Raw genomic sequence first — 27,170 nt, 5'->3', positions numbered from 1 at the left:
CAGGCACCCCCTTTGTAATTACTTTGTGTTTATTTTCTTGTTTGTTCATTCTCTGTTCAAGTGTGTATCATTTCTTCAATCTTTAGTAGTAGGTCTGAACAACCATAATCTAAGTGTAATTCATATTTTCTGTTTTATTTTAAGCATTATTTCTTCTGAAACTTCTTATGCCTCCTCTGGATGATCATATCCTTTATGCATACCTCTGTATAAATTTAGGTACTAACTAATGAAATAAGGAAGGAATGACTTTCTCTCCTGTCATCTCTAATTTTTATAATACCTTAGCCAAAATTTTAACCACTTAGTATTTGCTGCTTTGCTTCTTTATAAAGGGAAAGTTTAATATTAATATTCTATAAATTGTGATTAATTTGTTAAAATCTTATAATACAATGACATGTTCTGGTTATATGTGGTTGGGTAATAGACCTATTCTAAATTCAGTAATTTAAAATAATTTATTGTTATATCTCAAAGTTCTATGTGTAGCCTTGACTTAATTGGTAAACTCTCAGTGTCTTTCATGTGCTTGTAGATAGTGGCTGGGGCTAGAGTCATTAAAGTCTTGATTAATCTGGACATCCATGATGGCTCACCTATTTGGCTTACATTTGATGGATAACATCAAATATGTATGTTAACCAGAGGACCTATAGTGGCCTCTCTATGTGGCATAGGTTCTTCATGGTATGGTTTGGGTTCTGAGAGAAATCATCCCAAGAACAAACATTCCAGGAGAACCAAGCAGAAGCTTTAAAACTTCTTATAAAAATTACCCAACTTAACTTCCACTGTATCTGTTTAGTCATAAAGAGTCACAGCCAGGAAAGACTCAAGAGGAGTGGACTACACAAAGACACAAATATCAGAAATTGTGATTTACTGAGGCCATCTTTGGAGAACAAGTACAACTGTTTTCCCCAGATAATATCCATTCTATGTGTAATGTACTCTCCTCCTCTTCCCAAGATACCCAGAAAGTGATTCCATTATAGCATTAGTTGCAAGCAGGATATAATTTAGATGATTATATCTAAATAATATTCAGATGCTAATAATGCAGTTCCTTAGAGTAGGAGGATCGGTTTCTTATTGCTGCTGTAACAAATTACTACACATTTAGTGGCTTAAAACAATATAAATTTCTTCTCTTACGGTTATGATGGCCAGAAATCTACAATCAAGGTTTTGGAAGGGCTGCATGCTGCCCTTTGTTTCCTTGAATTTGTTACCTTGCCTTTTCCAGCATCTAGAGACCACTTGCATTCCTTTCTTTGTGGGTTCCTTGGTCCATCTTTAAAGTCAGCAGCATAATGTCTTCTCTTTTCTCTGACTTCCAACTTTCCTCTTATAGGAACTCTTGTGATTACTTTGGGCTCAATTTGATAATTCACGATAATTTCTCCATGTCAGAATTCTTACGCTCATTTGTGAAATTGCTTTTGTCATGCGAGGTAACATATTCACAGGTTCTGGGAATTAGGGCATAGTCATCTTTGCGAGACATTATTCAGCCTAATGCAAATGGTTTCTGATATGTTATTTCTAGAATAGTATTTCTATGAATCTTAATTCGTCTCAGTGAAGAGACATACCCCAACAAACAATGGTGGTTTGGAGATAGGATGAATGCAGTAATCATGGTTATTCATGAGTGGTAGAATGAGAGCACATAGCAGATAACCTGTGCATGCAATTCTTAAATCAAGCCGGGCATGTTACTATTTTCCTTGAGTATATATCAGTATTCTTTCCTGGAAGTTATTCTCCATGGCTCTTAGCTAGGTGTTATCTATATGTAGGCTCTTAATATTACTGTCTGGACTTCTGACTCCACTTTCTCAATCAACCTTTATTGTTTTACAAGAAATTTTCAGTTTTATAGCTTCCTCAGTCTGATTCCTTTCTATAAATGGGTCAAGGCCCAAAGGATTTATTTTATTTTTAATTATCTCTGTCTATTTTAGTGTAAGCTAACATTGTTTCCTCAAATACTATGTTCTTAAAACCTTTGTGATTTTCCTATGAATATCATAGATTCACTCCTTAGACAAAAGCCATGGCTAACAATCTCTGTAAGACAGATCCTTTCCCTGCCAGAATGTGTTGGAGCAGTTCTTTTAAAATTTTTAGAAGCATTTTTTTCCTGCTTTCCTAAAAAAGTTAATTCAATATAAGTGCAGGAATCACTTTTGCTAATGAGTTGTGCCACTGATTAGCAGGAGATTGGGGAAATGAAGTCTGTTAAGGCTGTTATGGAAGAAGCCCACTCAGTCTTTAAAAAAAGCTTTATTGAAATATCATTGACATAAAGATCATATATATTTAAGGTATACAACTTGATGTTTTGATATGTGCATATACTGTGAAATGATCACCAACCACATCAGGCTAATTGACACATCCATTACCTCTTCAGTTACCATTGTATGTGCATGTATGTATGTTGAGAAGATTTAAGATCTTTCCTGCTAATAAATTACAGGCATACAATATAATATTGTTAATTTTGTCATCATGCTGTACTTTAGAATTCCAGAATAGGTTAATCTTATATAACTGAAACTTTATACCCTTTAATCAACATCACCCCATTCCCCCCCACCCTCCAGCCATGGCAACTATCATCCTACACTCTATTTCTGATGAATTTGACTATTTTAGATTATACATATAGGTGAGATCATACAGTATGTCTCTTTCTGTGTCTTGCTTATTTCCCTTAGTATAATGTCCTCCAGGTCCATCCATATTGTTGCAAATGACAAGATTTTCTTTTTTAAAGCTGAATAATATTCCAGTGTGTGTGTATGTGCGTGTGTGTGTGTGTGTGTGTGTGTGTGTGTAGTAGAAGCACTTGTGACTACTTGAGAGGGTCTATGGGATGGTCCTTAAATCTTTTTAAAGTCATAATAAATATTTTTTTAGCCACACTGTTAAAATGGTCTTTATCCCAAGGACATTTCTTACTGAAAACACCTTTTCATTTAGAGAAGCTGAGAATATGATGTCTTTAAAAAAAAAACCCAGAAATTCCTAACTTCTTTTTATTTTTTCTAAATTTTGATTGAAAATGAAGCAATTTATTTTTAGCTTATTCTTCTCTATCCATGCCTTATCCTATAAAGCTATATAAAACCAGGTGGTTCTTGGAACCAATCTTGGCCAAATGTACCAGTTTATTTAGTACATTTTTTGTTTTCCTTGTTATCATAGGCAATGGTTTTACTAAACTTTTAACTGTTATATAATGTAGGTCATCTTTCCTCCAGATTCCAAGAAAAATTTTTCTCACTCTCCCTGTATCTTCCATTAATAATCTTCTTGCTGCCTAAAAGGCCTCCATTAGCCACCAATCCTAAAGCTAATGTCATATAGTTTAAGTTTTTTTCTGTTGTAGTACCTCATTCTATGGTATTACAATAGTGGAATTTCTCTTCCACTTATTTCTGCCTCATAACAAATAATCTGAAACTTAAATTGCCAAAAAAATATATTAAGAAAACAATTACCCATCGTGACTGTATGGCCTGACTGCTTTAAGCTAAGTAAGCCCTTGGGTTCTCTTATACATTTGCCATTAAATAATAGTTGGAGATATGAAAGGCTTAATTAAGCTGACTGTCCCAAGGCACATCACTCACATAGCCACTATTGGTTGTTGGCTCTGATTTTATCCCGGTGATTCTTTTGGACTGTGATCTCTCTATGTCACCTGAGCTTTGCAGAGAATTATGGTTGGGATCCTAGAGGCTTCATCACAACAAATGTTCCAAGAGACCCAGTTAGAAATTGTGTCGTCTCATGACCTTGCTTCACTGTGATCTGTTGGTCAAGACCAAGTCATCGGTCCATTCCAAATTATAGTGAAGAATACTATTCTAGGACATGATCACTAGCAGATGTGATCAATAGGAAGATCATATTGGGAGACTAGCTACCACATGAAAATTATTTTTATCTTAATGTTGTTTATTGCAAATAAGCTTTATTGAGTGAATTATAATTCTCCAGAGATAGATGTATAAATTTTGATGTAGTTTTATTGGGTTGTTTTTAGGTTTCCAGAATAAAGAAAAGAAATTGTGTGATAATTTTTATGTGAATATTGTTGATATTTTCTTTGTTTAGAAGTTCATGTCAACATTGCCTTTTTATTTTCCATTATAGCTTTAAAAATTGTAAGAATTATTATCAGTTCAAGAGTATCCTTAGAATAATATTATCAGTTTTCTTAAGTTTCCCTCAGGTAATATTTGTGGTTATATCTTGTTAAATAAAAAAAAGTATGAAAAGGAAATAACATATATGAAAACATGTACATGCTTAGACACATAGTAAGAACCAATAATTTTTAGCTTAAGTAAATGATCTTTTTTCCCTCTTTTAAATGTTTTAAAATCTTTTCCAATTTTACTCCAATATTCACTATTACTCCTTAAATATGTTGCAAAGATTAATAACTTAATTAACAGGCATATGGAGGGCATTTTTAAATTCTCAAAGAAATGTGCTCTGATAATGATAATGGCATAATGATTATTTTCAAAAGGAATTGACCTTTTTTGAGGTAACTGATTAATTGTGCCTAAATTTAGTCAATTATACTTAATTCTGAAAAGGTAATTCTATTCTTATTTTTTTTTTTCAACGTTTTTTATTTATTTTTGGGACAGAGAGAGACAGAGCATGAACGGGGAAGGGGCAGAGAGAGAGGGAGACACACAGAATTGGAAACAGGCTCCAGGCTCCGAGCCATCAGCCCAGAGCCTGACGCGGGGCTCGAACTCACGGACCGCGAGATCGTGACCTGGCTGAAGTCGGACGCTTAACCGACTGCGCCACCCAGGCGCCCCAAGGTAATTCTATTCTTAATAGTATTAAGGTCTATCTTATTCATACCTTCTTAGCAATTTTTACCTTACTGTTTCTTTTTGTTTGTTTTGGTTTGTTTTGATGAATCTGGGTGGTTCGCAAATCTTACTTTTCTGAGGTCCAAACTAACAGAGAAGTAGGTATAGAGGAATAATGTAAATGGAAAGCAACATATCTGCTGTATTAGGCCACATATTGTTTTTTATTCTTCATTTATAAGTTGAAGTTATCCACCCCATCCTGTGTGCTGTTCACCTTGCAGATGAAGGGTCACTCACAGACCAAATGGAGGAGCAAAAGTGCTGATGTTCTGTGCCCTGACTACAGATTCTCTAAAAGAAAGAGAAAAGGCTAGACCATACATACTCAGTTTTTACCCTAAATCAATAGTTAAGTCACTAATCTTTCCAATAATTGTAAGTCAATGAGAAGGAGGAGAGAGGTTGGAGGTTATTCTTTTCAGTCCTTACAAAATGTCCAGATATAATAGACAGAGTAGGAATACTCCAAGAAAATTATTTCCTCTACCAGAATTATTTAAAGGATTCCATTATTATCTGTTTAGATTTCCTAGATATTTAATTGTAAATAATTTATTAGTTGTTAATAAAAACCCAAAGAGAAGGCAAAAACTGTGAAAATAAAATACATATTTACATATACAAATTAATAGGCTAAAGGTTATCCATGAAAAGAAAAATTACATGTAATACATAAATTAGAATGTTTAATGCTAGTCTAAGAAAGTAAACATTTAAGAAATCCCTGAATATCGAAAATTTGTCTTTTTAGATGCAGATAGTCTTCATATTCTATAGTATAAAGAATTAAAATATCCTTGACTATAGAGTCAATTCATAATTTGAAAAAACAAAATTAGATAAAGTTATCTTATAATTGCATTCAAAGTAGTTACTTTGGGCTTCCTAAACATTTTTCCTATACAGGTATTACTTATTGGTATAACCTGCTTTTGCTGTAAGGATGTCAAAACATAAAGTGAATATATGCAGAAGAATTCTCCATCTGTTATCATTAAAACTATTTTATAACAATCTAAACCTGTTTCACATTATTTGTGTCATGATTCAAGGAAACAATTCAGCAAATAGCCAAAAACTAAGAGAATCAAAGGAAATTTCATCATCCTTGAGTACTCTTTTCCTTGAGAATGGATTTTTTTCTTCAGTAATTTTTTAAATAAAAAATTCAAATATTCTGAATAAACTAAGGATTTTTTGACCATAGGCATGCTTTCTTACAGATAGTGTTTCATTATTTGTTTTTCTTACTCCTTTAAATAAAAGAGTTTTATTTAAAAGTCTATGGCAGATGATCTGAATTCAGTCCTGGGTCAAAGTATTCCTATTGTTTGAGCAAATTTCTGCCCAAAGCATTTAGATGCAGTATATTTCTCTACTTGGTTTATATCACAAAGTATACGGAATTTTAGACATGTGAATCTAATGGTCAGATGTTAATTTTGTGAGGATTTACCAATCATTTGGATTTAGATCTTAGAATTATCTCATTTGGCAAGATAAATATAATATTTTGACATGACAAATAAGGGTTTAAATCACAATATATTTATATATTAAATGCATCTTTTAAATCATTTAGAATACTCCCTTTACTTTGTAAAACTTAAATGACTTTTCCAAAATCCATGAGTATTTATTAAGAGAATAAGTGTTCAAAATGTTTAACTCTAGGGTATTTTTCCCACTCTGTACAATGCTTTTTTGAGAAGGCACCCAGTTTTAGGGACTTATCAAGTTTTTTAAATGTTCATTGCAAGGGAAGAGGTGTGAAAATCAAGCTGAAATGCAGAATAAGCATAGAGAAGATGGATTACTTATCTATGATTTAAGAAATAGAGGCTCATCCAGCTTCTCATGAATCATGGATGTTAATAGTTTCCAAAAGATTAATGTTAGGTTTTCATTAAGAACTTCAGCATATTCTTGATTATTTGGACTTTGAAATTCAATGGTATGATTGAGAAAGAAAATCAGCTAAATTTTGGTTTAAATGTCCTTTTCTCTGATTTGACCTCCATCACAAGTATAAAGGCTCATGATGCTTTGAGAATCTGGAAACCTGTACCTATGAGGGCAGATTTCAATTTAAAAGGATTATGCTCCCAAATGCCAGAGCTGCCAGCAGCTACGTATGGGAAGCTGTTTTGGGACATTGTTCCTAAAATTATTGCTTCTAGCAGATGGCTTATCCACAAGTGAGGATGATTCAATACTTAAAATGATGAAAAAGATGGGACTTTTGGGGGTGAAAGACACTTACAACACCCAGCTTGTTGAACACCTTACATTGATATAAAATCTCAACAGTTAACACACTAATGGGAAAATACTTCCTCTACCTCTTCTCAATGCTTTTTTATTTTTTTACAAATATATATTAAAAATCATTGAGGGTATTGTGAACCATCACTGAAATAATTTTCTAATATTTCAAATACTAGACTTTCTGTTCTCATATGGGCACTAATTTATTAATTTGAGATTGTAATATATTTCATGACAAATGCTTTCGAGATAATGGTTTGTTCTCTGCTGAATTCTGGGTAGCTTATTGAGATGGTATCATGCTAATTAAAATGTACCTAGGAAAGTATCACTGTGGTCAGGACTTCAAAGATGGTTAAGACAAATTAATATTGTTGAACCCAAGAGATATATTATAAATTCCTCTTTATGCTTCCTTTATTTCTTTCAAGGACAATTTACCCCCTGCAGACATAACTGATCTTTTAAGTTTCTTATTGTCTCCTCCTGAAGAGTAGTTTAATTCTCTGCCTAACAGCTACAGACTTATTTTTTGCTGCATTTTAATTTTTTGAACTGAAACATGACATACCCCAATTTAAAAAATTGTGTTGGGAATTAGAAGTTAAGAAGCATTTAAAAAGTGGTAAGTTGTATTTTAGGCAAGTGTGTCAGGCAAACTAAAACTATGACTCAATCATTACATTTACCAAATGAATTTAAAACATGTAAATACAATTACTTATGTTAGAAATACTCATCAGAAGAAATAGTTAACTTCTTAAGAGGGCAATTCAAGGTTAACTTTACTATTCCTTGTTTTTAAATTAGAATTCGTTAATATAGGTAATAAGCATGGCTATAAAATTATGAATACATAATATTCTTGGGAAAAACTATACCTGATGACAAATAAATGTTTCTCACTCTCATGACTTGTCAAGTAGAATAGCTCATATGCCCAGATTTGAGTAGAGCCTGAAGAAAGTATATAAATGGGAAAGAAAAGATAGTAAGAATTGAGCTATAGAAGGATATGCTTGTATAATTAATTCAAACAAGTGAGGGGGTGTGGTCTAGTGGTTATATGCTTAGTATCTGGAATCAAACTGCTTTCTCTACCCTTTCTAGTTAGGTAACTGTAATCATATGTGTTAATTCCGTAAGCCTCATTTCCCCGCTAGTGAAATGGAGAAAATAGTAATAACTGGTTTGCAGGATTATATGGGGATTAAGTAAAATAAATGACATAAAGGGTTTAGTTTAATTTCAGTAACTGGCACAAAGTAAAGGCCTAGTAAATATTTGCTTTATTATAAATAATGAAGTCATTTTTATTGAGATATAATTGACATATAACATGTTATTAGTTTAATGTGTACAACATAATTTTTTTCATGTAATATGAGAACTTTTAAGATCTTGTTCTCAACAACTTTTAAATATACCATATAGTATTGTTAACTATAGTTACCATGATGTGTATTATGTACCCAGGACTTTATTTATTTCATAAGTAAAAGCTTGTACCTTTTAACCACCTTTACCCAGTTTGCTCACCCCGCCCCCTACTTCCTTCTTTGGCAACAGCCAACTTGTTTTCTGTATCTATGAGGGTTCTTTTTGTTTTTTAAATTTTACATATAAGTGAGATCATACTGTTTTTGTCTTTGTCTGGCTTACTTCACTTAGCATAATGCCCTCAAGATCCATTGATGCTGTTGTAAATGGCAGGATTTACTTTGTTTATGGCTGGATAATATCCCTTTGTATATATATGCCACATTTCTACTTATCCCTTCATCCATCTTTGGACACTTACGTTGTTTTCATGTCTTAGCTGTTTTTAATAATGCTGCAGTGAACATGGGATATAGATACCTTTTTGAGTTAGTGTTTTAATTTCCTGTGGATGAATACCCAGAGGTGGAATTGCTGGATCATATTGTGGTTCCCTGCTGTTTTTCATAGTGACTGCCCCATTTTGCATTCTTTACATGCTGTTTTCCACCCTGACTGTCCAGGCTGTTTTCCATTGTGACTGCCCCAATTTGCATTCCCACCAACAGTGCACAAGGGTTTCCTTTTCTTCATATTCTCAACAACACTTGTTATTTCCTGTCTTTTTGATAATAGACATCATAACAGGTGTGCGGTGATAATCTCATTTGGTTTTGATTTGCATTTCCCTGATGATTAGTGATTTTGAGCACCTTTTCATGTATCTACCTGTTAGCCATCTCTATGCCTTTTTTGAAAAAAATGTCTATTCAGATCCTTTGTCCACTTTTTAATTGGATTGTGACTTTTTTTCTTTTCTTTTTTTTTCTTTTTTTTTTTTTTTTGCTGTTGAGTTGTATGATCATGAGTTATTTTATATTCTTGCTTTTGGCCCTGATAAGTTTTCCTGAAAGATGCATCTGTTTTACTGTTCTCTCCAGAACATTAATTTTCAAGGCTTTTCCTTAAGAAAATTGAAGGTCAAAATCATGTAAATATTAATAACTTGAAGACTGTTTTATTTTCTTTTTCATATATAATGTACTACAGATCTATAGGAGTGTAACACTATGGGACAGGGTGATTTTTGTAACAACCAGTACCTTAGCAGGTGTGCGGAGAGGAGCTAACTTAGGACTGATTATCAGAAGAGTCCGCTTGCCCGGCTGACCCTTGGCTGGCTTTTGTAATGATCTCTGATTGATAGGTTGTTCTGTGTGCCTGGGACAATGGATTCTGTTGTCCAACTTGTCTGGGCTATATACCAACAGTGTGATCAATAGTGAGCTCTTACTTTTCTTTTAACAGTCTGAGATTTCAATGATTGTGGCTGATCATAAAGGCAGAGTGTCTGTCTTACCGGCTCACAATAAAAAACCTTGGAGTTTTAAGGGGCCTTACTTGAGCAGGAAAACTGCATAAGTGCTGTTACATTTTGCTATTGGAATAAAGAGACTGTAGGAAGCCTGTACATGAGTTCCTCTAGATTCCACCTGATGTGTCTTTTTCCCTTGCAGACTGCTGTAATAAACTATAGCTGCGAATACAGCTGCATTTGAGCCCTGAGAATCTTTCTAGAGAATTGCTGAAATTGTATTTGTGAGGACCTCAGAATAGAGGTCCTCAGTTACCTGTTATAGAATATCATGCAGTCAGGGATTATTGTTAGGAAAGGTTATCAGAATTTATCTAGGGCAGGATCATAAATAATAGCTGGTTTAGAGTGTGAGAAGATAGCAGTTCCTCTGGGCTTAGCCCTAAAGGAGTTAGTGATGAAGTGAAATCCAGTAAAGGCACATTTTTTTATTGTTTTCTTCTTTTGTGTTGACAGTATGATAACCCATATGCATGTGTGGCTAGTGGATACCTTACTGAACAATGCCAATCTAGAAGTTTCAGATTTTTCCTGGCAGACACGTAAGGTGACAATGCTTGTTAGTTCTTAACATGGAATGAGATGGTCCTTTATTCTGGTGGAAGACATCATATGCCTACATTTTTTTCTCAAGCTGAAAGCATCTCTCCCGTACTCAAAGGCAGCATTCTATAAAAACCTTTAGTTAAGTACTTAAATCAGTAAATTTTTTAGCATTTCTCCCAATATATGCTTTGTTTGTTCTTTATATGCATGCATCATTGTATTAATAATATATTATACATATTAGAAAATACACTAGACATTTTTAAAGAATAAGCTACAGTAAATATAAAGTCTAATATTATTCTCCCACATAATAATGGTTGCTTTGAGTACCTGTGGAGTATGTGCACTTGCATTTGGAGACCTCACCCTTATTTCTAAATTCCATTCTTCCAGAACGTACTGTAGTTCATTGAAGAAATGTGTGACTGTGTTGCTGGTGCAAGGAAAATACACCATAACCTTAGAACATGTTTTGGTACCAGAAAGTAAGAAAGTACTCAAAGAGTGATGGAGAGATATCCAAATGATAATTGGGGCAAATTGAAAATCAAAATAAAATGTTAGCCCTCAATTTTAAACACTTTAAGCAAATTAGGAAACCATGGACCCATATTTATGTAAATAAATAATGAATACCTAAATAAATTCAGTAGAAAGGAAGCTCTACCATACAGTATCTCCGCTTAAAATAATCACTCATTGATTAATGAATGTAAAATACTATAAATTAACTTTTCAGTGGAGAAATTTGGCAGATATGATCTTAAGCAAGTGATAAAACTAACATCATTGATAATGAGAGGTAGAAACATCATGTATCCTGTGATATTATGCACTGAGCAGAAAACATTCAATGTATCTTTGAATTCTAAACAAAGGAACAATTTATTTATGTGGAAAATCAGAAAAACCCCAAATGAGGGACTTCTTTAATGAAATTACTGACCTGTATGTCAAAGTTATGAAAGACAAGGAAACAATGAGAAGCTGTTCCAGTTTACAGTAGGGTGAAGAAACATGACAACTAAATTCAACATGTGATCCTGGATGTATTAAAGACTTTACTGGGATAATTGGCAAAGTTGAGTGAGTTCTGTGAATTAAATGATAATCTAGTGCATAATGCTAATTTTGTGATTTTGATGGTTATAATTTGGTTTTGTAGGAAAAAGTTGTTATTTTTAGTGTATGCAAACTGAAGTATTAAGGAGTAATAGGATCATTTTGATTTTAATTTATTAAGTGGTAGAGAAAGTGTATTGTATATATATGTACATGTATATATACATACATATATTTATATAGACAGGTGTATTATATACACAAACATACAAAAAAAGCAAATAATAAAGCCAAGTGCGAAATGCAGATGACGTGTATACTGAGATTCTTCTCTTTTTTTTAAATATATTTTTTAGAGCAGTTTTAAGTTCACAGCAACACAGAAATTTTTCATATACCCCATGTCCACACATGCATAGCCTGCTCCCCCCCACTATCAACCATCCCCCACCAAAATGGGACCTTTTTATTACAATTGATGAAGCTACATTGACACATCATAATCGCCAAAAATCTGTAGTTTATATTATGGCTCACTCTTGTTGATTCTGTAGTTTTGGACAAAGGTTTCATGACATGTATTCATTATAATGAGTTGGGTTTCTTTTACTGGTTTTGCGACATATCTGAAAGTTTTAAATCATGTCTGAGGTTTTAAAAAGTTCAAAACACTGAAGATATTATCTTAGAATTAGGAAACATGATATTTGCATCAGTAAAAACTTTTGCCTTGGCCAGGAGGCCATAACAATTGGCCTCTACCTTGGTAGAGGCCTTGAGAGAAAGACTGTGAGCCAGGGAATAGAGGGTCCAGCTAAGCTACACCCAGGGTTCCCCACCCACAAGAACTGTGAGATAATAAATGTTGCCTTAAGCCACTAAATTTTTGGTTAATTTGTTATTCCACACAAGGTAACTAACATAGGTAATAGGCACTGTTACGATTCTCACTTTTGAAAGTGAGGACTCTGAAATCCGTTTCTGGAGTAACTGCTGGGATGTTCTTTGGTTTAAACACTCAGTGAGTATACTGGTACTGCCAGTTAGTTATCTGCCTGACTCATAAAGATATTTGTCTTCTTGTCATCCCCCAAAATGTCTTTTGCTTATGACAAAGCCCAATAACAAAGGTTTTCAGGGATTGTATTCTGAGAATACATTGACCAAATGCTTTAGCCAAATCTGTGTAGAACCCATTTGTGTGCTAGTTGAGCATATTATACTTTCAATAAATGTTTCAAACTCAGACTTTCTAGTTGAACTCTGGAACATTTCCCAGATTTCATAGATTTTTAATAATCCCCTGGTGAAACTATACTAGTTTATATTATTTTAACTGGATCTAGAGTCCTCTGAATCCTTTATATTGTATACTTTAGGTTAGGGATTCTGATGGGAGCAGCCTTAAGTATTAAAGGCCACAAGAGTGTGCTTAATTCTAATCTCTTTATTTACATAAATATCAATAAAATGGCCTCTCTGGAGTGTGTGTGTGTGTGTGTGTGTGTGTGTGTGTGTGTGTGTCTTTTTAACCAAATGCTTTTTATAGTTATTTTCCAATATTTTCATAGTTAAGTCTATTTAAATTTTATATAAATATATTTTGCAGAATTTATTTTTCATTATTCAACAAGCAGAAATAAGAGAATAAAGGATAAAATTGCAAGAATGTGTTCTCAGTTAAAGGTTACAGAGGCATTGAGTTATTTATCTCCTCAACCCTTATGTAAAGTGTATGGACTCCCCAGACCTGTCCCTGGCAGATATGAGTGGCCTTACCTTAAGTCCCAGTCTGAAATACAAATTTTAACATTTTATGGGGTCATGCCAAAAGAAAGAGCAGGATACAGCTTAGTAAAATCTTTGATAATGTACTTTTTCCCTCAATCCTGCCCTTTTATTCAGTCACAAATATATTGGGCAGGGCTCTTAATAACAGAAATCAACTTTAGCTAATATGGGCAGAAAAGCAGTTTAAAGAGAAGTCATGAAAGAATTCTTACGGAGATTGGGAAAGCTGGAATCTAAGGCTAATCAGCAAGAAATCATTTCCAGTTTGATTATGCTCTTGGATCTTGAAACTGGATTCAGACACCACAGCCTATATCAATAATACCCCGATAACCTCCAGTGACATTTGCCTCTGGATTCTAGATGGTGTACAGATAACTGCTATACTCTTACAATGAGCAAAGAGGAAGCACCTGCCACTGTCACTGTCTCTCCAAGAATGGATGCCGTGTGACTCTCACTTCTTCACTGGCTTCCAATTAAAGCTCAGAAGCAAGTGTTTGAATCCAGGCTTCCAAAAGGGGAAGGGTTATTTGACTTCTGTACGGGAGGGGCATTTGCCTCCTAAGTTGAAAGAGTCCTTACACATAGGACTTTTGTTAAATGCAAGTAATGTGAAACAATGGCAAATGTACATGCAACCAACCATTATCATAAATCCATTAGAGATGATAGCTAAAATGCATCATTTAAGAATGGTGAAAGTTTATGGGGCGCCTGGGTGGCGCAGTCGGTTAAGCGTCCGACTTCAGCCAGGTCACGATCTCGCGGTCCGTGAGTTCGAGCCCCGCGTCAGGCTCTGGGCTGATGGCTCAGAGCCTGGAGCCTGTTTCCGCTTCTGTGCCTCCCTCTCTCTCTGCCCCTCCCCCGTTCATGCTCTGTCTCTCTCTGTCCCAAAAAAAATAAAAAATAAAAAACGTTGAAAAAAAAAAAAAAAAAAAAAGAATGGTGAAAGTTTAAATGATTATAAAACTAAGGAAATCTCTGTAAGGGTTGTTTCTGAAGATGTTAATGCCCTGCTTAAATATTTAAGAAAAAATTAGTCTGTTTCAAAGCCAATTTTCTGAGCTAAGTTCTGTTGGTTTTAAATTTGGAATGAAAAGTATGATTATTGGCCTAATAATGATTTGGAGGCTCATTTACTATCGTGGGTTACTGCTAAGCAATGTTTCAGATTCATTCGTGATGGTAGGAAAAAAGTCAAAGTGAGTAAAATGAGGCACATTAACTCTTTTTCTTCCCTTACATTAGACATTCTTCAGAAATAAGCGTGTTGGGGCGCCTGGGTGGCGCAGTCGGTTAAGCGTCCGACTTCAGCCAGGTCACGATCTCGCGGTCTGTGAGTTCGAGCCCCGCGTCAGGCTCTGGGCTGATGGCTCGGAGCCTGGAGCCTGTTTCCAATTCTGTGTGTCTCCCTCTCTCTCTGCCCCTTCCCCGTTCATGCTCTGTCTCTCTCTGTCCCAAAAATAAATAAAAAAAAAATGTTGAAAAAAAATTAAAAAAAAAAAAAAGAAAGAAGCGTGTTTATTAATTGATATTTTATTACCATCATAAGTTTACAGGAATCCTATTTTAGTTATTGTGATACTTATATAAATACAGGTCATCTAAAGGAATGTGGTGATGAAATTATGAAATTTGGTATGTAATAAATGAAATGCTTGTGCTCTAAAACAGTTACCATTCTCACACTTTGAAAGCAATGTATGGTTTAGATTAAAAATGTTTATTCGGGACCAATATAGATTAAGGGATAGCATTTAAAGAAATTCTCAACTCCTGGGATCTGTGAGCTTTCTAAACTGGATGACTCAGTCAACAAGTCATGGAACTTCCCTGTAACATGGACTGTAAAGTGTGACTCAATATAACCCTGTTCTAATGTATTAGACTGTCAAAATCTTGTAAAGAAAACTGTCTTGTATTCAGTAATTTATTTGCACAATTATAGAATATTTTAAGCTTTAACTTTGTTCTCCTACCCACCTGTATGCACATGTGCACACACACACACACACACACACACACACCAACACACAGATAGACAATTAGACACATATACTCAACTGGGACGCAGAATAGTCAAAACTATATTTTACTATCAGTTCTCCCATATTTAATTCTTTGAAGAACCAGACTACAAATAATAGTAAGTCCAGTTACAGCTTGACTTTATAGCCAAACTCAAGTCTTGAGTAGTAGATAGGTGAGTTTGTAATAACCGTTAATCAGTTTTTATAACTAGTCAATCTAGTTATAAGAAAAGCAATGTGTGGCAAAGAGGTAATGGAAGGAGGATGGGGAGTGGCAAGTAAAAGCAATAAACTTGTTCAATGGTATAATTTCCTTTTTTTATTTGGCTTTAAGAAACCAATTTGGGATCTATTTTGATAAGTGAGTTCTTAACTCTAGCCCTATGATATTGTGATTGTAAGAAATATATATTTAGTCATTCAGATGGCCAAAACATATTTCTCATATATATTTGGTCTTTGTTCACAGTTCCTGGCTCACAGCTCCCAATCCATAGCAATTTTTAAGTGTGGAAAGTGTTAAAAGTGTCTTTTGTTATGTTAACAGGGTATCATTTGGAAAGCACTTAAAGATGGAGCCTGGTTGCCAAGAGAGCCAACCATGTGATTAGAAGGTTAGAATTTTAAGTCTCACCCCCTGATCTCTGGGGAGGGGAGAAGAGGTGGAAATTGAGTTTATTTGCGAAGGCTGATGATTTAATCAATGGTACGTAGGTCATAAAGCTTCTTTAAAACCTAAAAGAATGGATTTGGAGAGTTTCTGGCTTGGTGAACGCATAGCTATTCAGTGAGAGAGGTGCCCTGGAGAGGACATGGAGGCTTCGTGCCCTTTCTCCATACGTTGTCCTGTGTATCTTTTCCATCTGGCTATTCCTGAGTCATACCCTTTTGTAATAAACTGGTAATCTAGAAATTAAAATGTTTTTCTGAGTTGTGTGAGCCACTCCAGCAAGTTAATTGAACCCAAGGTGGAGATCCTGGGCACCTTTCATTTATAGCCACTCTTTCAGAAGTATGGGTAACAACCAGGCCTTGAAACTGGTATCTGAAGAGTGTGTGTGTATGTGTGTGTGGGTATTGGTGTGTGGGTGTTGGTGCGTGCGTGGGTGGGTGTGTGCACATGCACGTGTTGGAGCTGGGGTATCAGTCTTGTAGGACTGAACTCCTAACCTGTGGATTCTGATGCTATCTCTGGGTAGCTAGTGTAAGAATTGAGTCAAATTCTCCAACCCCCTGCTGGCATCTGAGAATTATTAGTCAATGTGAGGGAACCCCCCTTTCCACATTGGAAATTGAGTCTCAGACTACCAAAAGGAGCCCTTTTAAATTTACTGTGAACATTTTTATTGTAGTTGTACTGGTACTGCTTTTGCCTTTAAGGCATGTATAATCTGAAACAATATAATTGTATGCTTATAAGATATAGAAATAATAGAATAAAAACTGAATTAATAAAAAAAGTAACTAGCACATTGTACTCATTATGGCAAAAACAACATTACTCTTTCCTAACATAAAATCTTCTTTCTATGACCTGGATATTATTGTAGAGAAATGGAATATTATAGTAATTAGAACTGTCAATTTTAACAAAGAAAACCTAGATTATCAGATAACCAAAGGAACTATATTCTTTCTATACTCTGAAAAAAAATATTCTATAAACCTGATAGAATCTTCATAATTTTAAGACTTTTTTGGATCATGCTGATAAGACATTCTCTTATGAATGTATGTGATGTAAAATCAGTGGCTGTTCACCACACAGTGACAGGGAGGTTAGGGTGATTAATGTGGAATGGGGGTAGGAGACACTGGCAGAATGTAGCATTTTCATAAATTGTATGTTCCCCAAGGAGCTGCTTATTATGGCGCCTTCAGCACCAATCCCATCATTTCTTGTGGAACATGCCATATTCCAAATTAGTGCTCCATTCCCAAGACAACTTTCCTCGAGAAGCAGTCCTTTCCTGTCCTGTGGATTCTTTTGACAAACTGTTTCAGCAAGTGACACTTGTCCTCTACTTTCTCCTTCACGTCTTCCTCATCTGGCTCATGAATTTTCAATTCATGTTCTCGTACATTTGGGGGAAATTCTAGAACACTACCAACTGGACAAGTACTTAATTTCAACTCTGGCCATCAAATAAGTCTTTCAGGGTTTTAACACTTTTTCCACTTCTACCTTTCCTCACATTCTTATACTCAAACCTATGTTATTTCTATGCTTTTACCTAAGCCCTGTGAAAATAGTAATAAAATTGATAAAGCTAATCTCAATACCTTTGTGGACAGAGATGGCATGTAAATTAACATCTGAGCTGTACTTCCATAGGCGTGGTGTTCCAGGAGCTTGGGCTGGGGAGAGCAGCAGGGAGAGTGAACTTATGGGCTGTGGTACACGTTAATAAAGGGAGGAAAAGGGATATCATCTTGTGAAGAAACCAAAATTGAATGCCAAGCAGAACAAATAACTGAGAAAAAAATCCAAATACTATCAAGGAAGTAAATGTATAATTTTGATGAGAACTCTTACCCAAGGAAAGAATAATCTGGAAGAATTCTCTGTGCCAGAAGAATTTTGTCAGAGATTCTCTTGACAGCCTCCCGTGCTTTCTGCCTTTGGTAAAAAGTACATTCTTAAGGGCAGTAAGTTTTCTTGAAATTCTACCCCTTCTTCAGAAATCCCTAATCTCAAGTAGGGTGGAGATGTTTTTTTTTTTTTTCAGGTTTTCTTAGTGGGTGGTTTAAATATGCCTTTATATATTCCACTGTAGAGAAATGATTTCTGACCATGGCCCTACAGGGATGGACTTTCCAACTAACAAGGGTGCAGTTGCCAAGGCATTAATGAGAGCCTCTCTCTCCACTCACTTTGTTTACCACTTTATTCAATTAAAAATAAGAGTTGATCAAATGCCAAGGGCTGTACAAGATGTTGAGGGCAAGTCAAAATAGAAATTGTCCATGTCATCATAGAGCTCACAGGTTGGACAATTTATAAGCTCACTCCTCTCCAGCCTGGGTCGGTCATCAATTTAGAACTTGAGGTGCTGGGTGGGCAGTTAGTATTCATTTTCTGCATAAGTAAGAGCAGAGTAAGGTGGGATATTCATTGGTAGAATTTCATGAAACAGAGGTTTTTCTAGAGATCTTCAGGGAACTTACAAGGATTGTGTGTTTTTTCAAAAGTATGCCAAGAGTAGGAAAGGAATCCACTGTTACTATGAAAAAGGATATTTTTGATGAGGGACAGCAACAAATCAGTATAGATGGACATGGGGAGCAATCATGTTGTTGGTTAGGCATAACAACAGTTTAGTGTTCATTTGACCAATATGTACCTACTACCTATTCTCTGAAAAGCATTGGAGATACAGCCTGCAAGAAGCAAATGTTTTTCTTTCTCTCATGAATCCCACATATTAACTGGAGAGACAAATTTAAAGAATGTAATTACACAATTTATTAATGAATGTAATTGCCAAGATTACTATAAAGAGAAATTTCAGAATGTAAAGAGAGCACATCAGGAGGGTATATAACTTAGTTTAGGGCATTTGTAAATGTGTCTGAGTAAATTATACAAAGGGTAAGTAGAAGTTTCTAGAAAATGTGTGCAGGAAGGATACATAAATACTATCGTCACAAGGAGCAGTCTTTGTGCACTCTGGAAGAATGATTAAGTATGATGAGTGTGAGTAAATAAATTTGGAATGAGAGCTTTTGGGGAGCACGTGGTTGTCTCTGCTCTGTGGAGCAGGCAATTCTTAATTTTATGGTTGTGATTTCTGGTCCCACGTTGGATATAGAGATTACTTACATAAATAAAATCTTTATTAAAAAGGAAAAAAGAAAGGGAGCCTTTGGGAGTGAAAGGCAGAGAATGGTAGACAAGGGTTAATTTCTGTGATTCCTAATTGACCACATTAAAGATTTCATGTTTTATCCTACTTGAGTGGGCATCTATTTAAGTTCTTGGGTCAGTGAAATGTCACAAATAGATTTGTCTCTAAAAAGTACTAGGAAGAATGTGTTGGGTTGAGGACAAGAATGAATTTAAAGAAAGCAGTGAGGAGACTACTTCAGTATCCAAGAAAGTGGTGGTGTAGATATAGAATATGGTGATGGCAGGATTTGTTGTTGGAATGGATCTAAGGAGTAAGCAAGAAGGAAGAATCAAGTTTCTCTCTTATATAACTGCATAATAATTGTGCCAGTCACTGAAATAGAGGATATAAAAGTATTAATCCTTTTTGGAAGAAATAATCTAAGTTTTATAGAGAGAGATAGAAGTGCTTCTACAAATAGAGATGTCAAATAGGGAGATGGTTCTGAGGTTCTGCAACTCAAAGGTGAGGTCAAGGCTAAAGGCATCAATGTGTGAGTCATTGTATGTCAGACTGTAATTGAAGTTAGGAAAGTGGATGAGCTTGCCTGGGAAAAAGTGTAGAGTGAACAGAGACTAGCACATAGGGTCAAGCCTAGAAGAACTACAGCATTTTAAAGATTAGAGGAATAAAAGAGTCTACAAAGGAAGCTGAGAACTGACCAGAAGTATAGAAGGAAAAGAAAGACTATCTTGGGGTATATGTCTTTTAAGTATATCACTGGTCTTCAGGAATCCCATTTATAATCAGGATACCACTATTATGAACCCTCTGTGCCTCAGTTTGCTCATCTATAAAGTAGAGGGTAAGAATACTTACCTGCCTATCTCAGGGGCATTTGAAGATCAAATATGATAATGTCCAAAAATAAATTCAAAATGGATTAGAGACCTAAATGTGAGACCTGAAACCATAAAACTCCTGTAAGAAAATATAGGTAGTAATCTCTTTGATATAAGCCATAGAAACACTTTTGTAGTTCTGTTTCCTATGGCAAGGGAAACAAAAGCAAAATTAAACTATTGAGACTACATCAAATAAAAAACTTTTGCACAGCAAAGTAAACCATCAACAAAACAAAAAGGACCTACTGAATGGGAGAAGATATTTGCAAATGGTATATCCAATGAGGGGTTAATATCCAAAATATATAAAGAACTTAAGCAACTCAACACCAAAAAACACAATCCAATTAAAAATGAGAAGACATGAATAGACATTTTTTTCAAAGAGTACATACAGATGGCAAAGAGACACATGAAAAGATGCTCAACATCACTATTCATCAGGAAAATGCAAATTAAAACCACAATGATATACCACCTCACACCTGTCAGAATGGCTACAATTAACAACATAAGAAACAACAGGTGTTAGCAAGGATGTGGAGAAAAAGGAACCCTTGTGCATTGTTGCTGGGAATGCAAACTAGTGCAGCCACTATGGAAAACACTATGGAAGTTTCTCAAAAAATTAAAAATGGAATTACCATATGATCCTGTAATTCTACTACTAGGTAATTTATGAAAACAAATAATAAGTTTGAATATGAAAACACTAACTTGAAAAGATATTTGTACCTTAATTTTATTGTAACATTTATAATAGCCAAGATACGGAAGGAACCCGAGTGTCCATTCATAGATGAATTGGCAAAGAAAGTGTGGTGTGTGCGTGTGTGTGTGTGTGTATGCGTGAACACATATGCATGAGCATACACACACATATAGGAATATTATTCAGCCATAAAAAATGAAATCTTGCCACTGGAAATAACATGAATGGAACTAGAAGGTATAATGCTAAGTGAAATAAGAGAAAGACAAATACCACATGATTTCATTCGTGTGGAATTTAAGAAACCAGACAAAATTAAAAAAGAAACAAAAAACAGACTCTTACCTATAGAGAACAAACTGATGGTTACCAGAGGGAAGATGAGTAGGATGGGTGAAATAGGTAAAGGGGATTAAGCGTACATTTTCTGTGGTGAATATTGAGTAATGTGTAGATAGTTGAGTCATTTTATTGTACACCAGAAACTAATGTAACACTGTTAATTATACTTGAATAAAAAAATACATGATAATGTCTGAAAGGTCCCTGAGTACAAAAAAAAACTCTATGACAGCTTAAATTATAATTATGCATCATCATTTGCCCTCTTAAGTGTTTTATTATCTCTGTGTTCCTGAGGGTAAATGTACATGAAAATAAGACTCTGCCAAAAGCTTTTACTCAGCATGCTATCTCCTAACCTCTTTAGGTAAAGTTTTGTTCATTTTTCATCTCAGCTCAAGACTTACTTCTTTATGAATGCTTGGCCTCAACTTCCAACATAGGCAAGACTCCATTGTTATAGAACTGAGTTCCTTTGCTTTAGAGGACTTAACTTGGATTTTTAATTAAACAGAATTTTGTGATTATTTGCTTACACTAGAATACATGCTTCATGAGAGCATGGACCATGTCTTTATTGATCTTTGCTTGATTACTATTTCTTAGAATACTCTTTGTGAAAGGTAGGTATTTAAAAATATTAGTAGAGGGGAGCCTAGGTGAGTCAGTCAGTTGAGCTTCCGACTCTTGATTTTGGCTTAGTCATGATTCCAGGGTCATGCAATTGAGCCCGTGCCTCATTGAGCATGGAGCCTGCTTAAGATTCTCTGTTTCTCTCTCTCCCTCTCTCCCTGTCCCTCTCCCCCACTTGTGCTCTTTATCTCTCTCTCTCTCTCAAAAAAAAATATTAGTAAAATAAACTGAATAAATGGATTAATAAATGTTTTCTTCAAAAGTCAAGAAAGAGGAATTGAAAATAGAAAAATATTTAATTTACCAACATGTAACTCATGTGTGAAATTAGGAAGACCTAGCTCAGTAAAGCATTTGTGATGCAAAAATGAAGGGCATTGGAGAACAAATAGAAAATAAAATGCAATGATAGAGAACAGACAACTTGTTCAAGAGGATTGGCTATGATAAAGATGGGGGTGTGTGCCTGGGTAGCTCAGTCAGTTAAGTGTCTGACTTTGGCTCAGGTCATGATCTCATGGCTCATGAGTTTGAGCCTGCATAGGGCCTTTTGCTACCATCACAGAGTCTGCTTCGGATCCTTGGTCTCCTTCTCTCTCTGCCCCTACCCTGCTTGCTCTCGCTCTCAAAAACAAACAAAACTTAAAAGAGAGATGGGAGAAAGCAGTGGAAGTATTCTTCCACACCTAGTGAATATACCTTATTTCGTGAACACTAGATAAGTGGAATCAACATTAGAGGACTACAAAGAGCATACTTTACAACCTAAAAACAATTCAGAGACTGAAGTTAGACCTGAGTAGCATGGCATCCCACAGAGACAGCATTGTTTATGGATACGTGGGCAGTTGCATGTATAAAAAGGGGTCCAGCACAGAAGATGAAGATGAAGTATATCATTTTTTGGAGGCTGTCTTCTTCATGTTAGGGTATCATTGTAGTGGGCCTGCCTGAACATGATTCTGTAGTACAGAAAGGAAGGTGTCCCTCAGTAAGCCTGCCATGGGAGTAGGCCTGTTGATGTCAGAAGGTTTGGGCTCAGAAAAAGGTATGTTGGTCCTTCAGGCTGCTTAGTACAGGTGAAGCAAGTACTCATATAGCACATATCCCACATCCCTGAGGATCCTGTGCAGTGCTTGCTTTGACCAGGCTGCATTAACACATGGTGGTAGTGTAGTACCTCATCACACTGGATGAACTATTTCCCACGTTCATATCCCAGGTCTTAACCAACATCTCAGGGGCTCACTTTGATCATCTGAGTCAGTTTCTAACTAGATGGTATCACTGCACATTTCCCCGTAAGAAATAATTCCCGAAGGTGATGTCCCATGATACTTTAGACTCTAGGTTAAAACATCTTGAATATTTTCCTGACAGATACATAAGAAATAGACCTGTAACAGTCCTCAAAAGGGCTGCTTCTCTACACCACATCTTTATCCATTCACCCGTGGATGGGCATTTGGGCTCCTTCCATACTTTGGCTATTGTCTATAGAGAGAAGCAGCCCTTTTGAGGACTGTTACAGGTCTATTTCTTATGTATCTGTCAGGAAAATATTATATATATATATAATATATATATATATATTATATATATATATATATTATATATATTTTATATAATATATATATATATATATACCAGGTATATATATATTTATATATATATATATAATATATATATATACCTGGTATATATATATTTATATATAATATATATATATATATAATATATATATATACCTGGTATATATATATATATATATATGTGTGTGTATATACACATATATATACACATACTTGGTGATCAGAAAGAATGAAATCTTGACATTTGCAACTCATGGACGGAACTAGAGGGTATTATGCTAAGCGAAATCAGTCAGAGAAAGATAAATATCATATGACTTCGCTCATATGTAGAATTTAAGATACAAAACAGATGAACATAAGGGAAGGGAAGCAAAAATAATATCAAAACAGGGAGGGGACAAAACATAAGAGGCTCTTAAATATAGAGAACAAACAGGGTTACTGAGGGGTTGTGGGAGTGGGGATGGGCTTGGCTATTTCCAGCTTGGCTAGAATGAAATTCTCACGTTTTTCTTTAGACTGCTGCTGCCTGTTGGCAGACAACTGACCTCTTCGATAAAGTCTCCAAGGCTTGGAGGAAATTTGATGGTTAGAAACTTCCTTTCCCAAAGAAAGAAGTTGGTCTTTAGCTTTCAGGAGAAGACCCACGGGAGGTAGCCATTGGGGATGGAGTAATTTTAGGCTCAATGACCCATACTAATTGCCAGAGGCTTTGGTCATAGTATAAAGGAAATGAGAGGCATTTTTAAAGGTGAAGTTCCATCTCAGTGCTAGTTAGAAGTCTCCTATAATCAAAATAAAGTCAATCTCCACGTGACCCAGTCTTCACCCAGTGTTGTAGTTTAATAAATTTCTGTATCTAAAAGTAATTTTAAAAACGTATAGAGATTAAATTGAGAAAACAACAAAAGAACATTATTTTCCAAATACAAAGAAGAGTTCCTAAAAATTCTATGTCCTCAACTATTTCTCTCAGAATCTGATAGCTACTTCTTTGAATCATGTCTTCTTTTGGTAAAATTCCAGAAAATTCTCCATCTTCTTAGCTTGAGTCAAATCTCCTCTCCTTTTTCCAGTCTCCTTTTGGGCACCAGACCCATCAGTGGCTTTCCATATTTTGCAAAAACAAAACAAACAAAAACCAAAATGAAGTTGATTTTGTGCCTCTTAAAATTTCCTAATCATCACCCTGCTTCTAAACAATGGAGAAACAGAAATTGTGTAGGGATTCAGAATTCTCCTTAGTAGACAAAGAGAAGGGTAAATTTTATTTTCTTGTCACACAAGCTAAACCCCAGATTTCTCATTTCTTGAGCAAATGAATATATTGCGTACCTATTGACTCTAAAGTTGCACCAGCCTTATTTGAATTCAGAGCTTCTAATACTGGATATTTGACTTTGGGCAAGTCAGGTAATTTTCTCCTCTCTCAGTGGAGTTATTAATAGCTGCCACACAGGGATGTTGAGAGGATTACATGGAAAATATAGGAAACGATTCTGTTGTAAATGGCACATAGTTAGCTTGCAACAAGAGCTGGTTCCCTTGGAATAGAGTTCTCTGCTTGTGACAGTTGTTAACTGGCACAGTAATAATTACTATGAGGATTAATTTTAACCTAAGTTTGTTTCAGCATATAAGGCAAGTTCAAAAATTTGACCAAAGATATTTCACTTTTACATTTGACCTTGAATTGTATAACGCTTATGCTGTAAATAATTTTAAAATTATTAGTATTCAAATACCAGTGGGAAAAACATGGAGAGAATAGATTCTAACATGGTTTTTGGCAAATTGCTTACCATATGTGAAGCTGGATATTTTAATGAGGTGTTTTCTCTTGTTTCATCACACTTACTTGTGTTGACAAGAATCCCTTGAACATGATCAATGCTAAAATCTCACTTTGGATATTAGTTAATATTCTCATGTTCTAAAATTAAAAAATACCTCTATTTCTACTGACATTCATTTGCCTTTGCTTCTTTTTGTAGTTGATTGTAAAAGAGTTACTCTCATAAACGTGTCATTACCATTAAGATTATTTGAAAACATTTTTATCAGTGTTTACCTTTGCTTCAAAGGATATAGTCAACTAATTTTCATGTCAGCCTTATCTTCAAGTAGAGTAGTTCCAGGGAACTTTTAACTGAACTTATTTATGTCTAAAAAACAACAACGTGCTGAATCAGTAACAAGAGAAGGAATCCGAAGCTTTTGGAAGTCTTTTTACTGAATTGAAAAATTTACTTCCATTGCATCAGTGTTTTATTAGAATAACTAATCAAATATATAATGCCCAAATTCTTTTATTTATCTATTTATTTATTTACCTACTTATTTCTAAAAATGTTTTATTATTATTATTTTTTTCTTGAGAAAGAGCATGAGCAAGGGAGGGGAAGAGAGAAAGAGGGAGAAAGAGAATCCCAAGGAGGCTCCATTCTCAGTGTAGAGTCCAATGCAGTGCTCTGTCTCACAACTGTGAGATCATGGCCTGAGCCGAAATAGAGTCGGATGCTTAACTGACTGAGCCACCCAAGCACCCCAGGAAATTCTTTTAAATCAACGTGTTTGTGTTTTTCTTAAAAAATCATAGTTTGTGTCAAGGTAATTCTAAATTACATTGGATAACCAATTGGGATCAGATGGTTTGAATCAGTTTTAGTGTATGTTTCATTCACAAGAACCAATAGCATTCTTCTACTCAGGAATTTAGGGAATGAAGTTATTTGTTTATTAAAACAAAAATAGCAAAAATTTCTCAGAGTAAATACAAACCAAACATAAAACAATTTGGAATTGAAAGTGGAAAGTCACTAATAACTTCTTCTTTCCTTCCTTCCTTCCTGCCTGCATTCTTTTTTCTCTTTCTTTCTGTCTTCTTTCTTTTCCTTCCTTCCTTCCTTCCTTCCTTCCTTCCTTCCTTCCTTCCTTCCTTCCTTCCTTCCTTCATTCCTTCCTTCCTTTTTATTTCTGTCTTTCTTTGTTCTTTCTTTCCCTTTATCCCTTCCTTCCTTCCTTCCTTCCTTCCTTCCTTCCTTCCTTCCTTCCTTCCTTCCTTCCTTCCTTCCTTCCTTTTCCTGCTTTTATATCTTCCTTCAACTCATGAGAGAGACCCTATGCACAGGGATTTGAGATGGGGAGGTGAGCGGAGAGAGGAAATACATGTAGGCATCTCTTTGCAAATTGTTCTCAGTGGTAGCTTCAGGAGGGGTAGACATGGGCCAAGAAGATTATATTAGAATGTACTAGAATATGTTTGTAGGCTACAAGGAAGAAAGAAAAATTAATATTTGTTGATTCACCTAGATTAAACACTTGTCTGACATTTGACATTTAACTGAGGGCAGTATTTCCCTTTGACTGCAGAACTACATGGTAATCTACCCTGCACAAAGTCCTGTCCTGCCCATAGGTGAAGGAGTGACAGGAGAGAAAACGGGAAATTAGAGTAGCACCTGCAGAACAGTCTGGTGCCTGAATCAAGTATAACTGTTAGTCCTAAAGGGATATACCATCATGTAGCCTGTGTCAGGACTGCTTTCCTTTTTATGGATGAATAATATTCCATTTTATGGATGGACCACATTTAAAAATTTTTATTGATGCAAAGCTTTTTAAAAATTTTAAATTCAAGTTAGTTAATATACAGTGTAATATTGGTTTTATTTGGG

Source organism: Neofelis nebulosa, chromosome 4 (genome assembly GCF_028018385.1).
Source record: "Neofelis nebulosa isolate mNeoNeb1 chromosome 4, mNeoNeb1.pri, whole genome shotgun sequence".
In the NCBI taxonomy this organism is placed as follows: Eukaryota; Metazoa; Chordata; class Mammalia; order Carnivora; family Felidae; genus Neofelis; species Neofelis nebulosa.
This window is presented reverse-complemented; position numbering follows the sequence as displayed.